The sequence below is a fragment of the Elgaria multicarinata genome, chromosome 2, assembly GCF_023053635.1.
Source record: "Elgaria multicarinata webbii isolate HBS135686 ecotype San Diego chromosome 2, rElgMul1.1.pri, whole genome shotgun sequence".
NCBI classification, from domain to species: domain Eukaryota; kingdom Metazoa; phylum Chordata; class Lepidosauria; order Squamata; family Anguidae; genus Elgaria; species Elgaria multicarinata.
Window position 1 is genome coordinate 170,636,993 of NC_086172.1, and position 24,996 is coordinate 170,661,988.

A 24,996-nucleotide genomic window follows, 5' to 3' on the forward strand; every position below is an offset into this window, starting at 1 on the left:
GCGAGTAAATACGGTAGCCAGGAAAAGCAGCGGAACGGGCTACACGCCCGCGGTATCAGACTCAGTCCGAGACCGTGGGAAATACCAGGCCACAACCAGTGCCGGTTATCCCAGGCCAAGGGAGGGTTACCTCTGCCTGAGCCCGGGATCCCCTGTGCATCATCTGGATGCACAAGGGCTGGGCTGGGACTCGCACCGGGCTACCTCGTCATCTAACAAGGCCCTGGGTGGTTTACACAGATTAAAACACTGAATATTAAAAACTGATATACAAAACTTAAAAGCATAAAAACAGATTACATACAATATCCATTTAAAACAACTATTCTGGGTCAGTTAAAAAAAACTCAACATATGCTGTTAAATGCCTGGGAGAAGACCTGTGTTCAGCCTAGACATGTGTTAAGCTTCTACCACCAGCAGCATTGACTGGTAGGACCAAGCCAAAATTCCCTCTTTTTTGTCATCCCAATGCCTTTTTGCAATTTGAATTGAAATGCAGTGAAACTCAGAGATCTATAAGTGGCGGTGGAGGAAACTCGAACCACTAGACACCAGAGTGCAGGACATGGAATAACGGGCTCAAGTTCCAGGAAGCCAGCTTCTGGCTGGATATCAGGGAAAACTTCCTGACTGTTAGAGCAGTACGATAATGGAACCAGTTACCTAGGGAGGTTGTGGACTCTCCCATCCAAGAGGCAGCTGGACAGCCATAAGTCAAGAATGTTTTAAGGTGGTTTCATGCACTGAATAGGGTTGGACTCGATAGCCTTATAGGCCCCTTCCAACACTATTATTCTAAGTTTCTAAGATCAGCAACTGGCAGGGCCAGAGACAAATCTGGCTCCGTGGAAGGAGTAGCCCAAATAATAACTCACAGGCGACAGAAGATGTGGTTATTGCGTGATGCGATGTGCTGGTATTCCATTCTGGGTGGTGGTAGTGTTGAGTAATTTCTCAGTCAATTTCAATTTCTCCTTTTGTCAATCTTAAATTCATTTTGTCCCAAACTTCTTCTTCTTCTTCTTCTTCTTCTTCTTCTTCTTCTTCTTCTTATTATTATTATTATTATTATTATTTATTTATTTATTTATTTATATAGCACCATCAATGTACATGGTGCTGTATGAGATTTTTCCAGTCTTAAGTTTGTTTCATATCGAATGTTGAAGATTTTTTTTTTAAGTTTGCATGAGATTTTATGCTCATTTTTCTGCACGTTTCTCCCAAAGCATGTATTTTTGTTCACAGCTTTACCTAATATTCACTTCTTCTTTTGTCATTTTAAAGAGATTTTTCTAACGTAATGCATTTTTGTGTGTACTGTCCCTAATATACCAAAAACAATTGATCAGAGGACTCCCTTCCAATGTTCAGAGGCATGTGAAATTTTGAAGGATTACTGAGTTTCAGTTCGCGTATTATGTAGGTTCACGTTGCAATGCAAAGCAAACAAATTCCTCCTTTAAATTCCTCCTTTAATTGCATGTAGCTAGTAAGCAATACTGTTACCTGGCAGGATATAGCTTCATCCGCTCACCTTGGGCTCACCCTGTTGCTATACCTTGAACATTCTGTGTCTCCATGACACCTCACAGAGAGAGGGAGCAAATTGCTTTCCATGCCAAAGCAACGGCAATTATTAAAAGCATCGACCTGAATGAGGGTCGATGTTTCTATCTGAAAACAAAATCATTCACAATCTGCGGTAGCTGCCGTCCTGGCAACGGAGCACTGCGATGACTCAATTTGTGTGTGTGTGTGTCACTTTTCCAGGTACGTTCCACTCTGCCTTTCTCATTCCGTGATGAATTGCGGCTTGTAGCTATCAGTCTGGAAATTCCGGGGAGAGGTAACATCCTGCCAGGCGAGCGAAGAAAGAGAAAACCTCAGTATTAAGCTTCCTTGAATGGTGATACCTTTGTCTGCAGCGGGTCTGTGATTATGTGGCTCATCTTAAATGCCCAATGTGCTAAAAACTCACTGGAATAACAAAGACGCTGGGGGGGGGGGGGAGTGGGAAAGTTGTACATTCAATGCAGCTGAAGAAATGCCGCACCAAATAATTAATCCATTTTTAGTCAATATTAGGAGCCACTCTCACTATGATTTTAATTTTTGTGAACCGCCCAGAGAGCTCCAGCTATTGGGCAGTATAGAAATGTAATAAATAAATAAATAAATAAATAAATAAATAAATAAATAAATAAAGAGAGACTGATGCTTTAGGGTGGATTCCTGCATTGAGCAGGGGGTTGGACTCGATGGCCTTGTAGGCCCCTTCCAACTCTGCTATTCTATGATTCTATGAAAGAACTGGGCATGTTTAGCCTGGAGAAGAGAAGATTGAGGGGAGACATGATAGCACTCTTCAAATACTTGGAAGGTTGTCACACAGAGGAGGGCCAGGATCTCTTCTCCATCATCCCAGAGTGCAGGACACGGAATAACATGCTCAAGTTAAAGGAAGCCAGATTCCGGCTGGACATCAGGAAAAACTTCCTGACTGTTAGAGCAGTACGACAATGGAATCAGTTACCTAGGGAGGTTGTGGGCTCTCCCACACTAGAGGCCTTCAAGAGGCAGCTGGACAACCATCTGTCAGGGATGCTTTAGGGTGGATTCCTGCATTGAGCAGGGGGGTTGGACTCGATGGCCTTGTAGGCCCCTTCCAACTCTGCTATTCTATGATTCTATGATCCTCCAGATGAGCCTTCACTATCCTCTACCATATTCACCTTCACTGTGTTTAATTCTATTGTTTCTGGTGACCTATGTGGCTTTGTTTATTTGTGGCCAGGAATGGATGAACATCTCCTAGTTGGTAAAAACAAAACAAAAAAACCCCTCATCTCTGGTTGTGATCATTCATTGCACACACTAAGAACTAAACAAACAAAAAACCTTCAAGGGCTTTTGTGAGTACGAAGAACAGAAGAAGAGCCATGCTGGATCAGACCAAGGGCATGTCTAGACCTCCCGGAATTCCAGGAGGGAGGGGGGAGGATCTCACGGTATTCTGATCACGAGATCCTCCCCCTCAGTCCACATGCAGCTGCGCAACATCCCGGGCATCGCGCCCATTGCGGTGGCCATTTTTAAAAAAAGAATGTGAAAATAAAAAGATAAAATTTAAAAAAATACTCCCACTCCACTCCCCACCCACGATGGGCACGGAGAGCCTGAGGTACTCCGTGCCGCATGCCCAGTTCCTGGCCCCTCACGTTTACTCGTGAGGAGCCAGGACAAAACCGGGATGGCCGCTCACACCTCTTGGGACGATCCTGAGACCGCGGGGGAAATTGGGATACAAGTGTAGGGCAATATCCCAGGGAAATGCAGGGATCTTCCCTCCCTGCTCCCGGGATCCCCTGTGCATCATGTGGATATCGCCCCCTGTAGACATACCCCAAGCGTCCATCTAGTCATTGCAAAATCCACATGGTGAACCCCACTTCACTGGCAGTACACCCAACCTTTGCAAGCAGAAAAGAATGGATCCAGAGTAACATAAAGAGGATCACAGCTTTTCTTTCATGCAGGGCTATTACATGTTTCAAGAGCCCTCCCTCCCGATCTGAATGCTTGCCCCCTGCAGTGGAGGCTGGTGGCTCTGATTTCACTGGGCTACAAACCCATTCTGGGTTTTTGGCAGAACCAGCCAGAATTGTAAAGCAGCGATCGAAGGAGCAGGATGTATTTTGGGGGGGGGGGAGGTTAGAGTTCAACACCTTGGATAGCTCCTTTAGAGTTCTGGTTGGTTCTGACTAATACCCAGAATGGATACACAGACCCACAGAAATCGGAGCCACCAGCCTCCACTGTCCGTCTGTCCATGATTTCCATGGAGGAGGCACTGGGATTGCACAATAAGAAGCCTCAGGGGCCGATCTACACCAAGCAGGATATAACACTTTAAAAACGGTATGAAAATGGTATTTGTAAAGTGTCCTGGGCCGGATCTACATTACTGCTTTAAAGCGCTATAAAACTGTTATAAAGCGCTTTAAAACAGTAGTGTAGATCCGGCCCTGGGCCTGAACAGTTGTCATAACCATTATAAACCGTTATAAGCAGTAGTGTAGATCCTGCCCTAGAAGCACTCCAAATCCCCAGTGTATGCGAGGAGGCTTCTCGTGCATGTTTGAACAGGACCCTACAAGGCGAGCGAAGGAACTCTGATAAAGCAAGGTTCCTAGTTGTGTGGAGGCATCGTTGACTGATTGCGTTTAGATCTTACCTTTCCAATAAAAATAGTACTCAAGGTTCTCCATCTCCCTGGAGGCAAGCAAAGAAGAACAGAAGCCCCCTAAAGATCTTCCCAGTCGATGCGAGGATGTCAGGGATATTAGGGGTAGAACTCATGTGTGCAGCCCAGTCCTTCTTCCCTGTATTAGTGTGTCCTAGGGTAGATCTTGACAAGAGGAAATCCCCAGGGGTAGATCCACGAGTGGCATGTCGTTTATATGACACAGTCGTCCCCTGAAGCTCCAGTTTTAAAAGGTTGGCTACTTATCATGACTTTTTCTGCCTGCAGCAAGGTGACGACGGCATCTGCCGTCTGTCGCCTTGATCCGGAGCTGCATCAGGGGCGTGCCTCAGCTGATGCTGACCCCTGATTGGTCGCATCAGCTGGACAGGGACAGGGGACAGGCCAGCGAGTAGGCCAACCCAGAGCATCCCATTAAAAGAAAAATGTTTTTAAAAAGTAAAGTGGAGTGGGGGAGACGATCCAGCGAGCCTCTGTCGGGCATGGGGGAGGGGGGAGGGGAGAAGGGGATCCGCCTCCTCACTTCCCTCTAACTGCAAAGCTTTCATAGAATAGCAGAGTTGGAAGGGGCCTATAAGCCATTGAGTTCAACCCCCTGCTTAATGCAGGAATCCACCTTAAAGCATCCCTGACAGATGGCTGTCCAGCTGCCTCTTGAAGGCCTTTAGTGTGGAAGAGCCCAAAACCTCCCTAGGTCATTGGTTCTATTGTCAGACTGCTCTAACAGTCAGGAAGTTTTTCCTGATGTCCAGCCGGAAACTGGCTTCCTGTCACTTGAGCCCATGATTCCATGTCCTGCACTCTGGGAGGATGGAGAAGAGATCCTGGCCCTCCTCTGTGTGACAACCTTTTAAGTGTTTGAAGAGTGCTATCATGTCTCCCCTCAATCTTCTCTTCTCCAGGCTCAACATGCCCAGTTCTTTCAGTCTCTCTTCATAGGGCTTTGTTTCCAGACCCCTGATCATCCTGGTTGCCCTCCTCTGAACACGCTCCAGCTTGTCTGCATCCTTCTTGAATTGTGGAGCCCAGAACTGGACACAATACTCAAGATGAGGCCTAACCAGTGCCGAATAGAGGGGAAGCAGTACTTAGCGCGATTTGGAAGCTATACTTCTATTAATGCAGTTAAACTCAAAGGCTTTTTTTAAAAAATGGAGGGAGGTGGTGAAGATTCCCTGCTCTTCCCCTGTAAACCCTATATTAGCTCCTCCGTGTGGGGACAATGCGAAGGAGTGCAAACTCTGGGGTTTCAGGGCTTGTAGGTCAACGTGCCGCCATCAAGATATGGCCCTACTCGTGCATAATGCCCAAATAGGGCTAGTACCAGGATGAAATGGTCAAGGACACTTGTAGGATTAAATGGTGAGGTGGTTAAATGAGACAAAAGATTTGGAGGAGGAGGTGGAGGAGGAGGGAGGAAGTGGCTCAAAGGAGAATAGTGTAGGATTGTGATGCACTTGCAATAGGTGCCGAAGCACTTTTCAACACTCACAAAAATGAACAGAAAATGGAATAAGCCATTTCTACTCAATCCTATTACAACCAATTAATCTACTAGGTAGATCTGCGCATCAAAGGTGCAAATCCCTTGAGCTCCTAGAAGAGATGAGTGTTTTATTTGTGTTGATAACAGTGTTATAATTACTATGTGATCTAAAAAGTAAGCACAACAATGGTCTTAAATTATGCTGCTCCTTCTTGCAATTTAATATGGGATATCTCCAAGAGCTAGACATGAACATATCGCCCTCCCACCCATCCACAAATATATTTCCTGTGAACTGCTACCGCACTGGTGCCTCTGGTTCAACATACCTTACAGAATTTTGTCCTTCGGTCTATCAACAGGAAACACAGAGAGATTTCAAAAGCATGTTATGTGGCATTATGCGCAGGATATGCTGTTCCAAGAAAATTAAAGAGAAACATGTCACTGAGTGCAGGCATGCGTTTGGGCATGCCTAACACGGCTGCCTGGATCATGGCCATGTGGCCTTTTCATAAGCAAACACCTTCCACATCGATCAACCTTGATTAGCATATGACACAAGGAACGTCCAAAGGCATGTATTGGCCCGACTGGGTCAACGCATTCATTTAAAATAATGGCAAGCCCTCTTTTGTATCTGGTCGCTCTAGCACAGCTCCTGCAGCTTTAACTGCCGTATAGACAAGCCCTCTGTCTCTCATGGACCAGCATGGACCACTTACTATGCCATGACACAGGCTCTGAACAACTCCCTGCTCAAGCCAAGCACCACCACTTGATACGCCTGAGGCAAGGGATAAAAACCACCTTCCTCCAAACTATGTGGAGAAAGGGGTTTAAATGGGGAAGGATTTCAATATATATAAAATAATACACTGTGAGTTATATGTGCTGAGGTGAATTATTGTCAGAGTGGGTGCTAAATGTGTAAACTTCAGATGATAAATGCCAAACAGACACGTGGGATTTTTGTGGTAGTTAAAAACATAATAATCAAAATTTATTTTAAAAGTTCACAAGCTTTGTTTCAAATAAAACATTTAAAAACCTTTTTGAAACTTTTCATCCAATCCTTTCACTCATTCACATACGCAGTTTCCCTTTTTCTCACACAATCAATAATCTAGAACTTTCTTTATTATCAGTATTGATTAATATACATCAACTACGTGCATACCACACTCCAAAGACACCACTCTCTACACTGACCGTCAAATTTCCCAGAACTTAAGTACCCTAAACACAGAGAGCACTAAAGACTTAAACTACTTTTTTAAAAAAAAGATTACTATGTTTTGCCCAAAGGAATATGAAAACAAAGGTGCTCTTTAAAAGCTGAAAATCAATGGAGTAATGAAACAAAAACCAATTTTGCACAGGCCTAGGTCTCAAGCATATCGTAGGGCACCATGCATGGCTGGCAGGCAATCTTTGGAGCAGTGGGTAACAAGTAGTGTCAGCATAGCACAGAACCTAGGAACATAGGAAGCTGCTTTCTACTGAGTCAGCCCCTTGGTCCAGCTAACCCATTATGTTTGACACTGACTGTGAGGTAAGGATGCGTGGATTGGGTAAAACTAATTTTATCTGTGTTTCATCACTTAGCAGGCACCTTTTATTCTGTTGACAGAATCAGATTATTATTTTTTATGTTCCGAGTTTATGTAAATTCGCACTTGTGCAAATTTGTGATCGCAGAAATGCACAAATCTCCCCCAAATCTCCTCTGTTTCTTCCGTAGACAGTTGAAGGGGATGACCGAGGAGGAAGAAGAATCGCCAGCCAAGCTTGACCTGTTGTTTTATTCTGGGTTGCATTGGATAGGGGAAGTGATTTTGTGAACCGCCCAGAGAGCTTCAGCTATTGGGCTGTATAGAAATGCAGTAAATAAATAAATAAATAAATAAATAAATAAATAAATAAATGTGAATGCTGTAGCCTAGGGGGGGAAATGCATGTTTTCAGCTGCTGTGTGTATTATTTTGAGTAATTTTCTATTACTAAATCTGCGCAAAATTCTGGAAAGTTAGAAAAATGCTCTGCAAATCCGCAGACTCCACCAAGCTGGCAAAAAGCCAGTCTGCTGCAAAATCCAAACTCATTTGGTTCCATCGCGGATTTGTCTGACATCCCTACTGGCACCAGCCCTCTGGAGTTTGGGCCAGAATTCATTCCTAGCCCTACGTGGAGATGCTGGGGATTGAACCGGAGACCTTCTGCATGCAAAGCAGGTGCTCTACCACTGAGCCACGGCCACTGTAGAATGGAGGCCTTGCTTTTTACCTCCCAAAGATCACTCAGATTGTTGCAAACATCTGTAAATTGAGTGGGAGACAAATGTCAGTACAAGGCTCCCATGGGGAGGGGAGCGAAAGGATCCATTAGAAGAGCTGGCTATATTATTGAGGGATTCTTTCCTAGCCTTACCTGAAGATGCTACGGATTGAACCTAGGGACTCTGTGTATGAAAAGCAAATGCTCTACAACTGCACTGCAGGCCCTCCCGTAGAAATTTACAGTGAAATCAAGGTGCCTCCAATGTCTCTGTCTATTTTTCTGTGTGGTCGGAGATAAAGTTAGGATCTAATTTAAAAAATTGTTGATTATAGCACTTTCTGTCGGGGATTATAGCAAGTTGCATGGCAGAAACAACCCTCATCGTGTTTCCTGGACTCTTATTTTGCTTGGCCCATGCTGAAGGAATAATACATTTTTTAAAAGATACAAGAAAAAGTTTCCCCTGGCACTAAAATAAGTGGTTATGAGTGCATCAAAGAGCCCATCTGCTGAGCAGCAAAAAAGGTGCCACTTTTAAAAATTGCTCCTGAGATTAGAAAGCCATTAGGTGGAAGAGAATGAAAACAAAACGTACAGAGCTGGTTCTGTAACAGAGGAGTGTGTTGCATTATCGGGACCCCCCAAAAAAGCATCAGCCGCCCATTAAAGCATATTTCAGGATATCCTATTATGTTGAGAAACAGTCTGTATGGATTTCCCCTCTCAAAACACAGGAATGAATATGCCTCATTGCAATCCCGCACACCAATTCGGTTTGCATCTGGTGCTGGGATTGAGGCTCTTTCTTGAAGGCGTTTCCTTTCCTCTTTCCCTGCCCTGCACCCTCCACCACCTTCTCACGTGTCCTGGGTCTCATTCTTGGCTTTGAACTGTACAGCTCTAGGGATCCAAAACGGCGGTTGTGCTTCAAATAAGCCCAGCGGATGTGAGTTTTCAATGCTTACTCGCCCATAGGTCAACCCTTGTTCTCATCGTCTAATGGCTCCATCAGTGCAAGTTCAATGCCCCCATCTCTCCATCCTGTGGGACAGAGTCTGGGGTAGAAGCTGCCTTGTCAGTTGTTTTGGAGGGGGTGGAGAAATAAAGTGGAAAAATAAAATAAAATAGCTCTCTTTTCTGCAAACTGTGGCTGTCATTTCAAGTCTGGGCACGAATGCGAAGGGTCAAATAACATTTACCCGCATTTACTCCCAACAGGAGTTGCTTGTGCTTCCACATCGCTGGGCAAGTCAGCGCACTTCTAAAGATCTCAGGCGCATGGGCTAAGCATTGAAATGGCTTTTACAGAGTTAGCTTGAAAGGTGATATTGTTAAAACAGGCAGTCCTAGCGAACAAAAGGTAAAGTATTCATTACCACTGAGTATTCCAAGCATGACGCCCCACAGTGTTGGAATATTTCCCCCTATTCAGTTCCCCCTAATTTCCTATGGCTCATATCACTCCATCTTTTTCTGGGTGAGAAGAAAGAGTTTTTATACTCGTTCCCTGTATCCCTTTATAGCTCAGGAAAGCTTACGGTTAGACTTACCACTAAACTAGCGTGGTGGGGGGGGAGATAAAACTTCAGTTGATTTCTTTTCAGTTTTGTAAAGTTATAAAATGATTGCCATGCACAAAATAGAAAAAAGAAACCTCATAAATATCGGAATACTGAAGTGTAACATTGAAGGCATTCTTTTTCAAGGGGAGCAATGCTCAATGGAAATTCATTTTTTAAAAAAAGCTTGTTCAGAGCTAGATATAAGTTACTCACTGCATATTGAGCTTTGGTTGAATATCTGTGAAACTGCCCCCATTCAGTGTAATGCCTATTTTTCTCCTTGTCAAAAAATGGTGTTGTATATTTGGGACATTCCATTGAGAAAGGGGTGGGGCATTGGATATTTGACTGATGGTTGATTGACTAGAATAATAACTACATCAGGGTGACCATATGAAAAGGAGGACAGGGCTCCTGTACCTTTAACAGTTGTAGAGAAAAGGGAATTTCAGCAGGTGTCATTTGTAGGCATGCAGTACCTGGTGAAATTGCCTCTTCATCCCAACAGTTAAAGCTGAAGGAGCTATGCTGGAGTGACCAGATACAAAAGAGAGCAGGGCTCCTGTAGTTTTAACTGTTGTGATGAAGAGGGGATTTTACCAGGTGCTACTTGCATACAAATGACACCTGCTGAAATTCCCTTTTCTATGCAACTGTTGAAAATACAAAGGCCCTGTCCTCCTTTTCATATGGTCAACCATATGGTTTGAAGGGACCTAGGATGAGATGTCCTCTCTGAGTGCTCTGCCTCTTCCTGCTGCTTTCACTCCACCTCTTTTGTATCTGGTCAAGAGTCCTGTAGCTTTAACTGCTGTAATGAACAGCGAATTTCACCAGGTGCTGCATGAAATTCCCTTTTCTATATAACTGTTAAAGATACAGGAGCTCTGTCCTCCTTTCCTTTCCTTTCCATTTGTATATGTTAAAGGTGCAGGAGTTATACTAGAGTGACCAGATTTAAAAGAGGGCAGGGCATCTGCAGCTTTAACTGTTGTGATGAAGAGGGAATTTCACCAGGTTCTCCGTATATACAAATGACACCTGCTGAGGTTCCCTTTTCTATGCAACTGTTAAAGATACAGGAGCCCTGTTCTCATTTTCATATGGTCACCCTATACTAGTCCTGAAGCCTAAGTGCAATTTCCAGTATCAGAGGTAGGAAGCCTGTATACACTAGTTGCTGGGGAACATGAGTGGGAGGATGGTGTTGGGTTCCTGGTCAGCAGCTGGTCACCCACTGTGTGAGCAGAGTGCTGGACTAGATGGACCCTTAGCCTGATCCAGCGTGGCTGTTCTTATGTTCTCAACTTCATGCCCTGCTTGTGAGTTCCCAGAAACATATCCTGGCTGGCCACTGTTAACAGCAGGATGTGGTGCTAGATGGACCTTTGGCATCCTCGAACAAGGTCACCCTTACATTCCAAAGTAGCATTTCAGCCAGAAACATCTTCAAAGGGGAGTTTTCTATGCTAGTCCCCTCTCTAGCTGTACAAGGGTTGTCTTCCTACCCCCGCTCACGGCGCTGTGAAGACGCAACGGCAAATGTGACAACTGGGACTCCTGCCCTTTTATGTGGGAGACAAGCTGAGGAGAAAAATGTTCTGTCCTGTGAGGTATCTGGAAATGAACAAACACAAGAGCCTACGGCTTCTAAATTATTCAGCGCCACAGGTCTTAGCTCACCCTAGCGTGCAACCTGTCATGTGCCCCTGTATATTCCCCTAGAAATTCATTACTATTTCAACAAGGAGCAATGGTGTCGGGAGCAGAGGTCACAGTCTGCTCTTGTAGGCCTCAACACCTCACCTCCCCCCATGTTTTCATCCTGAAAGCTCTGAGAAGTCAGAGGGCACAATCCGCTGCATTCAGCCCTTGCACAAGATCCACGAAAATCAACCGGAACGGCACAGAAGCATAGTTGTTATTAGCAATGCTGAGCTGAATGGTCACACTCAAACACTTTTTTCCCCCCAAGTGAAACATGGGCTTTCGAAGAGTGCAAAAGGTCTCTCAAAACCCTCTGCCATTTGGGGGTCTTTCATGTTTGTTTGTTTCCAGCCCCCTGGCAGCCCCAATATGCTGCTGCTTCTTTGATATTCTTCAGGTTGGTTGGTTGGTTGGTTGGTTTCCCAACCAATCAGGGATCACACTGTGAAAGCGATGATAATAGCGTGAGGCTGCTTTGAAAGACGTATCAGACACTTCAGCTGCTACAGAAATTGGTTGCCAGGATGCTTGTGGGGACCAGGCATTCAGATCATGTGAGACGGATTTTGCACCAGTTTCATTGGTTCCCTATTAGTTTCCTAGCTTTGACCTTTAAGGCCATAAACAGTTTAGAACCAGTTACTTGAGAGAACTAGTTGACAGTACCAGTTACTGGATGGAACCAGTTGATGAAACCAGTTACTTGATGGGACCAGTTATGGAACCAATTGACAGAACTGGTTATTTGAATGAGTGACTTGACAGAAGCAGTTTGGAACCACTTACTTGATGGACCTCCTACACCCATCGGAACTGAATGGGTCCTGAGATCATCCTCAGAGTCCCTGTTCTCTGGCCCACCATTAAGAACAATCAGTTAGGTGGGTACAAAGAGCAAGGTCTTTTTTATGGTGGCCCCACATTTTTGAAACTCCCTGCATTGGGAAGTCCATATCCCCCCCCCCCCGATGATTTGTGTTCTGCTTACCATTTGACTGCTGGTTTTATGCCAGCTTTCGTGATTTAACTGTGGCTGTATTCATGACCTTAATGTATTGGTCTTGTTTTAAAAGCTTGTTGTTTGATATATGTATTGTACTGAGTGTGTGTGAGAGAGAGGGGGGGAGAGATGCATTGGGAGAGCTTTATCCCCAGAGGTGGGATAAAATATCATTGGTCCATGTATGTCATTATAGCCAGAGGACTTTCCATGGCCTTTGCCATATGAAAACCAGAGATGCGGGAAAGTGTGGCCCTCCAAACTAGAACTCCTATCATCCCTGCTATTGGCTATGCTGGCTAGGTCTGATGGGAGCTGCAGTCCAACAATGTAAATAAATAAATAATCACAGTGCCATGTGATCAGAAACTTGGCTGTCTGATGACATCACAGAGGGCAAATAAAGCCTTGACATTGCCCTCCCCAGATATGGGCAACAGACAGGGATTGAACGGCTCCCATTCACTCCTATTGGAAATCTAGGGTTGCACTAGGAAGCAGCATTGTAGTGAGGGAAAAACACTCCCATCTCCTGAAGAATGGGCGGTTTGGCCTTCAGTGACAGGTACCCAACGTATCCGGGGCACTTTGCGACCTGCCTCTCGTGGCATATCTCCGCATTGTACTGTCCTCAGTCCGCACACACACGCACACACACACACTCAACATAACGTTCAGCGTTTCACTCATTTTCTATAATCCCAGCTAATGCTCCTTGGCACCCCTTATTTTATCAGCCCGGAGATTCGTGAAGCAATTTGTATATTCCTATATATTAGACTTAATCCTGATATGATTTCCTCGGAGACAAGTTTAATTCAATCGCCGATGTATTCGATTCAGGAGCTGTCAACTTGGGTTTAGAGCAAGAGTGATGTGATTTGACAAGCGGCGTATCCCGTGCAATAGGCAGCATGTCTCATTGTGGCAGCCTGACATCTGGTGTGATACTGATCTTTTCTTTTTATGAAAAGGGATGAATTCATATCAACAACAGGCAACCTCTCAGCTCCCTTGCCTGGTGAATCCGTTTTAGACGGCGCCATGTTTCCACATGGGAGGCAGGTGTTTCCCAATTAATAAACATCTCTTTGTCATCAAATCAGGATTAGGAAGGGTTTTCCCAACTTCTAGACAGCCTTGCACTACACCTCCAAGTGGGAAGCGAGGGTTGACCTTTTGAGGAAAGGCACCGTCTAAATTCAAAGCAAGAGCATTGAAGATCGGAGGCTTTAGAAAGGAGTGCCTTGTTAGCCAATATACGAAAGTTCAAAGATGAACAGAGAAAGAGCATAAGCGGGTAGATACTAAAACTAGAAGGGAAGACAGTTGAAGACTGCCTCTTTTTTGAAGGACAAAAGTTAACAGAGCTTTCCTGGGAACACAGAGATGCCTCCCTTCTCAACATTGTATTTCTCAAGTTGTCCAAGACATTGCAAATGCACTACATTTTCTAGACCAATAGCTATATTTTGTCTAATACCTGCAACTTGGTAGCAATATTACAGGAGTCTTCTCTCACTTGGTTATCCTGTGCTTTCATTCCTTTCCTGGCCAACTCAGTCTTTCCTCCAAATACCTTGCACAAAATAGAGCCACGCACCATATTTCACCTTTGCAGTGATGTCAATCGACATGGTGCACAATACTGGTTTTCTGAGCCCTTGAAGTGGAGTAAAGTGGCTCACGTAATCAAGGATTCTTTGTTCCGGTGAGGTCCACGCTATGGGGAGCATTGGTTGTCTATTAGCAAGACAGCTGTTGGACATACGAAAAACCTTATAATGAATTGGACCAGGGGACTTTCCATGACCTTTGCTACCTGAAAACCAGAGATGGGGAATGTTTGGCCCTCCCAACTGGAACTCCCATCATCCCCAGTATTGGCTATGCTGGCTAGGTCTGATGGGAGCTGCAGTCCAACAACTTCTGGAGAGCAACACATTCTGCACATTCTACTGCAGGACTTTAACTGGCAACGTTAGAAATTGTATGGAAAATTGTACCTGATGCAAGCAAAACTTGGATTCTACCAATGAGGTAGAGGTCCTCACAACATAAAATTAAAAACAACTGGGATAATAAAATCCAGTTGTTGACTCCACGCATTTTATTCTTTTATTATTTATTATTGCATTTATATCCCACCTTTTTTTCCTGCAAGGAACCCAAGGTGGTGTACATAACCCTCCTCCTCCTCATTTTATCCTCACAACAACAACCCTGTGAAGTGGGTTGGGCTGAGAGTGTGTGAGTGGCCCAAAGTCACCCAGTGGGTTTCCATGGCCAAGTGGGGACTAGAACTTGGATCTCCCGACTCCCAGTCCGACACTCTAGCCACTACACCACACAGGCTCTCACACATGTGCCTCCTTTTACCTAGAGGGTGACAGAAACCACTAGTACAACAGATATTCCTATTTCCCACTCCATTCTGGATTATATTCCATTGATTCAACTGGCTAACCCTTCCCAAAAGAGTTGGTTAGAGAGCTATGAAATCTTCAGGATTCTTTCCAGGAGACGTCTAAAGTCAGCCGTCTTCGTGTACATCCAGGGGATACAGAGCAATGCACCATCAGCAGCATGTCACCATTGATTAAGGTTCAATCACAGTCAGGAAATCTAAATCAGCAAAGAGGCTTGTGGCATCTGGATGACTAACACATTTATTATTGCATCACCTTTAGCAGACCACGGACTACTTCATCAGATGCCATATGAATGTATTTGAAATTTGATATCTAAGTATTCAAAATTATATTTCCTATACTTTTAACAATGACGTATGGATCAGTTGATTTTTTGATAATCCCAGTTGGACGCAACCTGGTTATCAGATTTGCAAATTGCACAACAATGGTAGGCATATTTAGGCAGAGGTTGGATGGTCACCTGGCAGGTATGCTGTCGTTGCATCCTGCACTGAGATGACTTCAATTTTTATTCTCTCAATATTTTAACACTTAATTTTAACTTAAATTTAAATCTTACTGTTTTAACTCTGTATTTTAATCTTATATCAATTTTGCTGTGTGGTTTTATCCTGGTTGTGCTTTTTATACTGTATTTTGTAATTGTGCTTTTAACCTGTTGGTTGTTTTATTGTGGTTTTAATTTTTGTGAACCGCCCAGAGAGCTTCAGCTATTGGGCAGTATAAAAATGTAATAAAATAAATAAATAAATAAATAAATAAATTCAAGGTACCTTCAAATCCTATGATTTGATTATTGAGGCCTGGGAGATGAACAAGCTTGTAGATTCTTGGAAGTGATGTGGAGAACTTGAACTTGTCTTGGAATGAATGACCTGGCACTATACTGTACAAGTGGAAATGTCTAGGGTGACCCTATGAAAAGGAGGACAGGGCTCCTCTATCTTTAACAGTTGTATAGAAAAGGGAATTTCAGCAGGTGTCATTTGTAGGCATGCAGCACCTGGCAAAATTCCCTCTTCATCACAACAGTTAAAGCTGCAGGTGCCCTTCCCTCTTTTACATTTGGTCACTCTAGTATAGCTCCTGCAGCTTTAAGTGCTGTGATGAAGAGGGAATTTCACCAGGTTTTCTATATTTACAAATGACACCTGCTGAAATTCCCTTTTCTATGCAACTGTTAAAGGTACAGGAGCCCTGTCCTCCTTTTCATATGGTCACGCTAAAAATGTCAGTCAACAATACTGAACTAGGTGGACCAATGTATAAGAAATCTGTTTTAGTACATTTTTATCTGAATTTGCCCAGTTTGCAGCCCCTGGAACTGAACACAGACCCAAATGCAATCTGCAGCCAAAGTATATACATTCTGAGCTTGCAATGTGATGTGATTTGCAGGGGAACAAAAAACAAATGTGTGTATTTGAAAAAATCGTGAATGAAAAAAATGTGTACTTTTGAAAAATGCTCACAAACCCATTAAACATTGGGAGAAAAAAGTAACCATTTTAAATGCCTATTTTTAAAAAAACAACAACAACAATGCATCCATTTGAAATATGCACATTGATGAGTACATTTGGGGAATGAGCACAAAAATACAGATGAATTTTTCAGTGAAACATAGTTCACAACCTGATACTGACAGGAGTCAAAATAAATTTCAAAATGGAATTTGGACTATCTCGATAAAAATGAATTTTGATGATTTACACATCCCAAGTTTCTCCCCCTCCTTCTTACTCTTATACCTGTACTGCCTATAAAAATACCATTTGCTTAAAATGTTTGGTAATATTCAGAAAGAGAAAAGTGGTAATTTTTCATATAATTGATTCTGAGATTACATTATTTTTTTTTCCAATCAAGTTCTCATGCATGCCGCACCAGAGTAAATTATAAGGAGTTAGGAAATGTACATAGTATTAATTAGGTATGGGACATGCAAAGCTAATTTTTTGTGACTCTGGGGAAACCTTTACAATTGCGTATAAAGCCGATTCAAACAATCACGCAAAATAGAAACCCTTTAAAAACTTTTTTTTAAAAAAAAAATCATATTACCAACCAAAAGCAGTGTTTTGACAAGAAGAACGGGTTGTTTAAATTATTATTATTATTATTATTATTATTATTATTATTATTATTATTATTTAGATTTGTGTAATGGCCTATAGCCGAGGCTCTCTGGGTGGTTTACATAGGATAAAAACACTTAAAAACAATACACAAAAATTTAAAATCACAAAAAAAATACAATTTAAAACAAAAAAATATATACAAAAACAAACCCAGGCTAATTACATATTGCTGATGCTAGGGAAAGTGGAAGGCAAAAGGAAGAGGGGCTGACCAAGGGCAAGATGGATGGATGATATTCTGGAGGGGACAGACTTGACCTTGGGGGAGCTGGGGGTGGCGACGGCCGACAGAAAGCTCTGGCGTGGGCTGGTCCATGAAGTCACGAAGAGTCGGAAGCGACTGAACGAATAAACAGCAAAAAAAAATGCCTGGGAGAAGAGAAAAGACTGGACCTGGTGCCAAAAAGATAACAATGTCAGCGCCAGGCAGGCCTCGTCAGGGAGATTGTTCCACAATTGAGCGGCCACCACAGAAAAGGCCCTCTCTCTTTAATGCCCAATAAAATAAAATAAACCTTTAACAGCATTAGATGTGCTTAGTTACAGTGCCAAATAAAACCAGTTAATTATAAGATCACCAAATTAGTAATATATTGACCAGGAGCAGAACACAGAACCTCTTGCGTGCCTCTTGAAACCTCTCTCCATGTAGGTTGTATGCAAAAATTCCTAGGCTCATTAGTGTCGAAGAGGATTGGCCATAAAGTATGTCACAATTTTCAATACCTTTTTAACCTCTCTCCCCTAGTCACACATTGCATCATTTAAACCACCCAATCTTCTCTCATCCTTTCAGCTGATTAGGGACATATTTTAAGGGCAATCACAACAAACCAAATATACCTAACCCCGATAAGATTGAATAAGATAAATGAGCAGCATTCAGCAAATTGTTGGAGAGGTTGTGGGGAGAAAGGAACGTATTTACACATGTGGTGGGAATGCAAATATGTGCAAAGATTATGGAAGATGGTGTTTTTTGAAATTGAAGAAATAGTGGGAATGAAAATAGAACAAACACCAAAGATTGCATTACTGTCACTATTTGAAGATTTAAAATGTGGAAAAGAAACTAAAGAGCTGATATCGAGTTTGCTGACTGCAGCACGATTGATGGTAGCTAGGAACTGGAAGATTCAAGGGGATTACTCTATTGGAGAATGTTATAAAGAAGTATGGGATATAGCTATTAATGATAAACTGACTTGTAATATTAAGTGGAGAAAAGGTATAACCAAAATAAATGAGTTTGAAGGAATCTGGAAACAGTTCCTAATATTTGTGTTTACCAGGGGAAGTGGGAAACCGCCAGCAGAAGAAATGATAAGATTTTGGAATCAGGAATAGCTCCCGAGGTGGGGGGTGCACTTTTATGTTAAAAATGATTGTGTATGGTATGATATTTTATAGTTAATATCTATTCAACATATATGTATTCAACATTTATTCAACATGTATGTAGTGGTTGTTTTGATGTTTTCTTTTATTGTAATGTTTTATTGTATGTTTAATTAATGTGGAAAAGCAATAAAAAAATTTTTAAAAACAACAACAAACCAAATAACTCATTTGCCATATCCCAATTGATAGGAGCACCAACCTTATGTGTGTCTGAATTAACATAATTGGGAGATTTGCATAATGGGGGTTCTTCTGTACTAGAAAAGGGAGGACCTATAGGTCACTGGTAGAGTATGTGCATTGTGCACTGACTGTCCCATGTTCAGTCTTCTTAAAAAGGACAGATGAGAAGAAAGACCTCTGACTCAAGGGCCTAGAGCAGCTGTTACTGCAACTGCAGTGCTATTGTCCATAAGAACGTAAGAAGAGCCCTGCTGATTCAGACCAAGGCCGTAGCTAGACCTAAAGTTTAGCCCAGGATTGTCCTGGGGTCAAACCTGTTCATCTAAGTGCCACACAAGGCATCCAGCGCTCAGGCAGGGACGAACCCAGGATGATCCTGGGATAAACTTTAGGTCTAGCTATGGCCCAAGGGTCCATCTCATTCAGCATTCCATTCATACAGTGGCCAACCAGATGCCAATGGGAATCACACCTGTATAGCTCTTTCTTCAGTTATCTTCCCCAGCAACTGGTATACAGAGGCATGCTGCATCTTATACCAGAGGTAATAGATAGCCATCAGGACTAGTATCCATAGATAGCCTTCTCAACACCTGCGTTTCCCACCTATGTCCATCTGAACACAATCTAATCAGGCCAACACTTGAAAACAGAGCAATGTTTAGCTACTCCTGAAAGGAGATGAATTTAAAGAGCCAAGTTGATGGGGGAGAACAGCTCTTCTTAATCCCTGCCTTCAAGATAACCAGAAAGGATGTTTTTTGAAATTTGGCTGCATGCAGGGCCCGTTACAGATGAATATTCTCCCTAAATGTCATTCAGTAGCTACAGACAATCGTTTATTCTTTTTTTATTTAAAAGAAGAAGAGAGAGACAGCATTTTGAAGACCAGAGGAAATAGATCTGTCACTCATACCTTTGCTATGGTGGCTGTAAAAGAAAACAGGGGCACTTCCCTAAAAAAAAAAAAAAAAAAGCCTTTTCAGAAGGGATTTGTGCGGCATTATAAATCATACAGCAAGTTTTGGGGTAGTTCTAGGGCAAAATGCATAACTGATCATCCAGGGTTTCTATTTTTTCCTTGACTAAAGCCTCAGCCACCATCCTAGAGATAGCAAATTCCTAATTAACACCCTTTCATTAAAACCCCACGTCCCCTATGGCCAGAATTAAATGGCGGTTGCATTACCAAAAGCTTCTTAATCATGTTTTTAAGGTCATAAATCTTATCAATTATTATTTTGGAACGATTCATCCTATTTCTAATATTGCACTAGTTGCCAGGCAGAGACTTGCGGATAAAGATTATATATATATATATATATATATATATATATATATATAGGAGCAGATTCAAAATAATTGCTTTTCAAAATTGCTGATGGGGATTCAGCAACTCAAAATGTTTAAGCCTGTAAATGTACTTAAGAGATTAAATGAGGAAAATGGAGCTGGTCTGATAACTGCCCACTTTCCATATGTCTTCAGAGTTGTCATGACTCCAAAAGTGGGCAGAAGAGGCCTTCATCCCCCTTAAGCGAGAGATTACAGGACATTTATGCTTTCAACAGGTTCTGTATATGTTGTGAATGGAGAAGGCCTTTACCACTGTGTGACTGTAGTATTTATTTTATTTATTTATTTATTTATTTATTGCATTTATATTCCACCTTTTTTCCTCCAAGGAACCCAGGGCGGCATACATAATCCTCCTCCTCTCCATTTTATCCTCACAACAACAACCCTGTGAGGTGGGTTGGGCTGAGAGTCTTCGATTGGCCCAAAGTCACCCAGTGGGTTTCCATGGCTGAGTGGGGACTAGAACCTGGATCTCCCGACTCCCAGTCCAACACTTTAGCCACTATGCCACACTGGCTCTAGTAGGGGTGTTGTCATGGTTAGGCCCAGCTGGGCATCTTCCCAGGGCCCACAACCTAGCAGGGGTTGAATAACAAGACTGCCCCGTAAGCTTGCTCCTTCTCTTCACCTCTGCAACATGTGTTCTCATTTTCTCCTTGCTGTGGCCCAGATAACAGTGGTGGTGAGAAGTAGGGCTGTGCACCAACCCCCTCCAATCAACTCTGGATCCCGATCTGCAACTTTTGGCTTGGGTCCGCTCCGCTTTAGGATGATCTGCCTCTGGTCCACTCCGCTCCACGGTGGATCTGGATCCGGAGCTCTGCGTTTCCCCCCCCCCCCATAGACTTGCATTGAAAATGTCAAATGCCTATAACTTTTTTATGTCCTAGTTAGAAACATGAAAATGGGCACCAGGAGAACTTCTAAATAGATCCTTAGGTGTGGCCACTTTGAAGGAAATCAGATCATGCCCTGATTTTTGGTGAATTTTTAAAAGATCCCCCCCATTTACAGAAATGCATGTGTCTCCGTCATTTTTCCAGATACACACATGCAACAGGGCACCAGGAGAGCTTCCACATTGATCCTTATTCATGCCCATTTTGAAGGAAATCTGATAGAAAATTATTAAACTGGGTGAGCGTACAGCACATAGCTGTTCATGGGATAAACAACTCAGACCTTGCATTGCCACGTTTGGTTCACAATACTTCTAAAAACTTAATTTCTTTCATGCCATCCACTCATTTCAAAGTGCTATAATGTGTTGGTTTTTCAAGATGCACATACACACACACCCCTCCATCACAGTTCACACACTCCAGGGTATGCCCAGCCAATAATTGTAATAACAATAATAATACTAATAATCACAACAAGAAGAATTAGAAGAAAAACACTGTCTGACTTTATTCCCCTTAAGGGGGAAATGGATGTCCCCAGTTGAACAGTGGACTGTGCCACCAGTCATTCGGCCGGTCCTGTCTAGGTACCTGCCTTTGAGAAGCTGCATCACACATCAACTTGTACAAATCCTTGGCTCCCTTCTACTGGTTCCCTTTTGGAGGGTTCTGAAGACCCTCAAGGACAGTGGGCACTGGGCACGTCCACATGCCGTACAGCACATCATCCACTAGCACCACATCTATTCAGTTGTTCACCAAGGTTATGGTAGATACCTTGCAGTGCTGTGTTGCCTATCTGTTATTTTACTTTGTATATTATTTGTGTGTGAGAGTTTGCTGGGGCTACTACTTCACCAATCCACTACAAACTGAAAAAAGTCCAAGCTAAAGACAAAGAAAGAAAAATTACTAAGGGCCTTCCTAGACGAGGCCTTAGCGTGCCTTCTGTCCCGGCTTACCTGCTGTGCGTCCAGATGACGCACAGGGGAATCCGGAGACAGGCCGCACTGAGGCCTCCTCCAACGTGCCATAAGCGAATTCGCTTATGGTGCGCCTTTTCCCCAGCTCCGGCCTCAGGCCGGAGCTGGGGAACGTCTACGGACTTCCGCAGCTTTTCGCGGCTCCTCGCTTACTTGCGAGGAGCCGCGAAAAGCCGCGGACCTGGCACAGCACTCATAGGAGTGCTGTGCCCATCGGCGGGGGGGGGGCGAAGGCTGGAAGGGTGGGTGGCAGGGTGGGTGGCACGGGGGGAGGGTGGGTGCGATCGCGCCATGCGCTGCCCGGGCAATGCCTGGCATGGGGTGGCATTGCCCGGGCTCGGGTGGCACGCGGCGCGATCGCACCCGCCCTCCCCCCGTGCCACCCACCCTGCCACCCACCCTGCCAGACTTCGCCCCCCCCCCATAAAAATATTTTTTAAAAAAACCCTTACCTTGTCCGCTGTCTTCGGGCCGCACCCGGCCCCTTTAAAATAAAAAAAAATGGCGGACGACGCAGGGCTTCCGTCCTCCCTGCGTCTCCGCCGTCTGTAAGCCTGGGGGAGGCGCGCTAACGATAGCGCGCCTCAGCCCCGCCTCCCTGCCGGCGTAAGCCGGCAGGTCTAGCAAGGCCCTAAGTATCCCATTTTGCTTATTCCTCCCCCCCCCCAACATTGGGATTGGAGGATGCTTCACATCAGGTGATCACTTATCATGATTGGGAAATGAACCTGCCAATCAACGTTAAAAAAATAGGTTCCCCGCTCCAGCTTTACCCATTCAATAAAAATTAATTGCAAGCAAACCGCATGACGAAAAGTTCTGAAAATCAACACAAATGACCCCCAACCATCAATGTCTAAGCACAGTAATTTTCAGGGATCTAGCTTTAAAAGCAAAGAAGGTATAGGTGATTTTTTTGCCCAATGCAATCCTATGGGGGGAAAATTCCAAAGTGGCGAGCAGAGTCCCGAAAACACGCGGAGCGCTTCACAAATGAAAGAGCCGCTCTGCATCACTCTGCTGGCCCCCCAACTCGCTTCGCTTCCACCTTTAGGAGAGGCAAAGCAGGTCGCTCCGCTCCCGCGACCCGAAACGGGGTGGAGCAACGCCCTAGTGAGAAGGAGGAACAGGAGATGTCACTGTTTACTTGTCGATCACCCCAGTGGCAGCAATGATGAAAAAGAGGATGAAGAGCCATAGCAGCTGGTGAAAATGGTGGTTAAAAGGTAGGCTTACGGAGGAAGGGGCCCACTGAGGATATCTTGCCCAAGGGCCATCCAAATCCTGTAGCCAGTACTGAACCACAGGCAGGTGTCTTCTTAAACAGCTCTTTCCTGTGGGCAGCAATTCTGCTGTAGCAGCAATGGGAAGGGATTTCCTGTTTCAAGCACCATCTAGAGTGGTGGTGAACAGAAAGTAGATCTCCAGATGTTTTGGACTTTAGCTCCCAGAAGCCCCTGCCAGCATGGCCAATGTGCACGAATGCTGGGAGCTGAAGTCCAAAACTTCTAAAGATCTACCTTCTGCACAAATCCTGATCTTCCTGGGGATTGAATTGATCCAAGATTGGGATGTTGGGGGGTCACATGACAGCAATGGGTGGGGGCACCATTCAAAGTGGGCAAGGCCATTGCCCAATGTGGGTGGAGCCAGTTTTTAGCTATGTGTATTTATTGTTTTATATTGTATGATTTTATCTGTACGCCGCCCTGAGATCCTAGTGATATAGGGCGGGATACAAAAGCTTAAAATAAATAAATTAAATAATACCCCCATACACATTTACATACACCCCATTCAAACATGTACCTATACTCATGCACACACACACTTGCCAGCCCCACTTGCTCAGTTGAATCATACAGATCAATGGAAGAGGGGCATTTTCCCTACCCAGTATTGAGAGAGGCTCCCTTTCTCAGCGCTGAGCATTGAAAGGGGCTTAATAGAATCATAGAATAGTAGAGTTGGGACCTACAAGGCCATTGAGTCCAACCCCCTGCTCAATGCAGGAATCCACCCTAAAGCATCCCTGACAGATGGTTGTCCAGCTGCCTCTTCAATGCCTCTAGTGTGGGAGAGCCCACGACCTCCCTAGGTAACTGGTTCCATTGTCGTACTGCTCTAACAGTCAGGAAGTTTTTTCTGATGTCCAGCCAGCATCTGGCTTCCTGTAACTTGGGCCTGTTATTCCGTGTCCTGCACTCTGGGAGGATCAAGAAGATATCCTGGCCCTCTTCTGTGTGACAACCTTTGAAGTAGGGGTGTGATCCGCTCCGATTAGGAGCGTAGAAGCAGTAGCGGATTGGCCTGCTCCACCTTACCCAGAGGCGGAGTAGGAGCAGACCGCGGACCCCTAGAAGCAAGGCGAAGAGAAGCGACCATTTTTCGGAGCTCCTAGTTCAGGCGGAGCGCTCCGGTCGCCATCTTGAAAACATTTCGCCATAGGATTGCATTGCGGCAAATAATCGCGGATAACTACGTTCTTTTTGAAGCTATCGTTCTGGAAATTCTTGTGCTCAGAGAGTCGTGGATGGGGGTCATTTTGAGACCACTCTCACCTCTCTGCGTCGTGCGGGTCGCGTGCTATATTTGTTTGAAAATCGGGTCAACCGCGCAGCTCAAACGGCGTTTTCGGCTTTTCGCCCATAGGATTGCATTGAGGGAAAGACTCGGGCATAACTGGGTTGGTTTTTAAGCTATCGTTCCGAAAATTCTTGTGCACAGAGAGTCGTGGATGGGGGTCATTTTGAGACTACTCTCAACTTTCTGCGTCATGCGGGTCGCGCACTAGAAGTTTTTTAAAAATCGGCGGGAAAAATACCTTTTTCAAAGGGCTGAGGGGCAGAGTCAGCTCCCGGTCATGATGATCCCAAAGTTAGAGGAGGGCATAGGCAAAACAGGTAACTTGGGATTCTGGGAAACTTCTCTTTCTTCATCTGAACGGGCTTTTCCCAGTGTTTTTTAAAACAGTAGCCCCACCAAATGCACAAACACAACCTGAAATCATATACTAAGCCAAGAATAAGAGATAGAAACACAGCACTGCTCCCCACCCTAACTTTGGGGAACAACTGAAAAGATGTGGTGCAAGGGGATGAGCTCCCCTAGGGCATCTCATCGTGGACGTGCCCCCACTCTCTCCTGCACTGGAAGGCCATTAGAGCCTTCCAAAGAGAGTAAAACGGTGGAGCAATGCCTATCATGAGTCGAAGTGAGCGTTCATTTCTTAGTGGTGGAACGATGCCTGTTATGAGTTGAAGTGAGCGTTTGCTTCTTAGAGCTCT